Source organism: Quercus suber, unplaced genomic scaffold, assembly GCF_002906115.3.
Source record: "Quercus suber isolate HL8 unplaced genomic scaffold, Cork oak 2.0 scaffold_917, whole genome shotgun sequence".
NCBI lineage: Eukaryota > Viridiplantae > Streptophyta > Magnoliopsida > Fagales > Fagaceae > Quercus > Quercus suber.
The window spans coordinates 181,769-184,658 of NW_027070340.1; positions in this window are offsets into that span (position 1 = coordinate 181,769).

Below are 2,890 nucleotides of genomic sequence, written 5' to 3' on the forward strand. Positions count from 1 at the left end.
AATGTTGCCTCGTCAGCCCACGTCACCTTGCTGACTGTTGACCCGGACCGACCCGACCCGGACCACCCGGATCTGACCCGTGAGCTCTGACCAGTTGACTTTGACTTTTTGCGTTGACCTTTGACCAAAAGTCAAAATTTCCAAAAGGGCCTATCTTGCTCAGTTTTTCGCGTAGATTCCGATTTTGGACTCCGTTTCTTCATTTGAAACTCCAAAATTGGTCAATTGGCACATTCTTCATTGTGGTTTCTTCAAAGGCATTCTTCAAGGCATCTCCAAGTGATCTTCTCATGCTTATCCAACCTCAAGCCTTCATCGAGCTTCCGCCTTGAGTTTGAGGGAGGGTGTTAGAGATATATATTAGACAGATATTAGCCCAATGTAATAGGCCCAAGCCCAGTCCTACTTGTACTAGTAGTCTAGGGTTTAGTCGCCTATATATACATAAATTCTCGTATTTCTCTATTATGATTGTAGTTTTAAATGGAACTATTTAATATTTAATTATGGAAATTAATAGATATTTTTTATGATTGTGTTCATAACTTTGTGTATATAATTATTTATTCTATGTTTCTTGTAAGGGTGTTAGGCCTAGGAGCCCATATTTATGTATATATTGGGGTAGGGGCCCAATTCGAGGACATTAAATTATCCGAGGATAGATAAACACTTTCATGAAGAACCGTGTTAGTAAGTGAAGAGGTGAAATCTGGTTAAGGTCATCCAGAAGGGTAGTCTGAGGAAGAATCTCTCCTGGACTGAGTAGAGCCAAGGTCAGAGGATGTGGTCTGCCATCAAGAGTAACATTCAAGATCGTTCCATGAGTAAGGATAAGTATCAGGAAGGAACAGGACAGAGAATGATCATGAAATATCTTAAGGGAAAGCTACTACCACCACATTAAATGTTCTGTAGCTAATCTCTAGCCGCATTAATGAGGAATTGATACCTGAACAGTAGTTTTCAGCCTTACAGCTACTACACAAATACTTCAAGTAGGTGCTGATGGGACAAGTATCAACACCAACCATCTGGCCTGCACGTGGAGGGTAAAGATGAAAGGGGAAGAGAGTATAAAAGGAGGCATTGCGAGAAAGGGATCGAAACTAAGAGAAAAACACTGTAGCCATCAAGAATTGAATCTATAATCTAACTTGAAAGAAATATATAAGAACTGATCTCCTCGAACAGTGCCAAGGACGATTTTCTTTACATTAAATTAGTTTATCTTCCTTTTCTTGTCACCTGAATCCATTATACCTGTTGTCTAACTCGTTAAAGCCTAGTTTTCTGACCCACTCTCTACATATTCATTATAATGGACTTTTTAGGCCTAAGTTCATTCATCACTTGGGCTAGGCAACCAAATTGCGTCCTTACAATTGGCGCCGTCTGAACAGTAGTTTTCAACCTTACAGCTACTACACAATGACTTTAGGTAGATGCTGATGGGACAAGTATCAACACCAACCATCTGGCTTGCACATGGAGGGTAAAAATGAAAGAGGAAGAGAGTATAAAAGAAGAAAGATGCATTGAGAAAAAGGGATTGAGACTAAGAGAAAAACACTGTAGCCATCAAGAATTGAATCTGTAATCTCACTTAAAAGGAATATATAAGAACTGGTCTCCTCGGACAGTACCGAGGACGATTTTCTTTAGATTAAATCAATTTATCTTCATTTGGTGAATGCATACTCTCCCTACACGGCCATTGTGGCCAAACCCTGACTTCATGCCCTATGGGCCATTTATTTAACTCTACATTTGAAGGTGAAGTATCCATCAAGGGACCAGATTGAGGAGTTTGTAGGGAGTCAATCCATGGCTAGGCAATGCCTCTTGGCTGCAATTATGCATCAGCCTGCAGTTGAGTCCTCAACCTCTGCTGAGAGGGGCTCATAGCAATCAAAGATTTCGGTCCTATCTACGAATGCGGTGTCGGGAGAGGCAAAGTGTGAGAGATTGGAGGAAATTGCCATAGATGGTGATCCGGAGAAGTTTTTTCAGGCCAAAACTTAGTTGCCTCCTCGAGAGAAGGAAGAACTTTTAGCGTTTCTTAGGAGGAATATTGATGTGTTCGCCTAGAATTCCTATGAAGCTACTGGGGTAGATCCAAAATTCATTTGCCATCATTTGGATGTTAACCCGACTGTCCACCCTAGAAAGCAACCACCTCGACGCTCATCAAATGAGTATTCTGATGCTATTAAGGAAAAGGTGAACAAGCTTAAGCAGGATTAGGTTATTAAAGAAGTGTTCTACCCTAAATAGTTGACTAATACAGTAGTAGTAAAGAAGAAGAGTGGGAAGTGGCAGGTGTGTGTGGACTTCACAGACTTTAACAAAGCTTGTCCAAAGGACCCCTTCCCCATGCCTCGGATTGATCAGCTAGTGGACGCAATAGTAAGTCATCCTCAGATGAGCTTTTTGGATGCATTTCAAGGTTACCATCAGATACCTTTAGTGTTGAACTCATATCAATATGTCTATTCAAACTTCAATGGGATATGATTATGTTGAGCACATGATGTGCAAGTGGCTCTATTAGAAGCATAGGATTGTTACTTATAACAAAATAGTCCAATTTCCACATTAATTGAAAAAGAGAAAATACCCTCTGATCATGGGATTCTTAAATAGCAATTCTTGATATGATATATCTCATTTGAAGATTCTCAACTACCAGAGAGAGAGAGAGAGAGAGAGAGAGAGAGAGAGAGAGAGAGAGAGAGAGAGAGAGAGAGAGAGAGAGAGAGAGAGAGGTAAACTCAAATATCAATTTAATTGACAATATCTGATTGGGGCCTAGCTTTGTCAAATATGGCTCAGTCCAAAATTTGATCAAGCCCAAGTTAAAAAAAAAAAAAAAAAAAAAAAAAAAAAA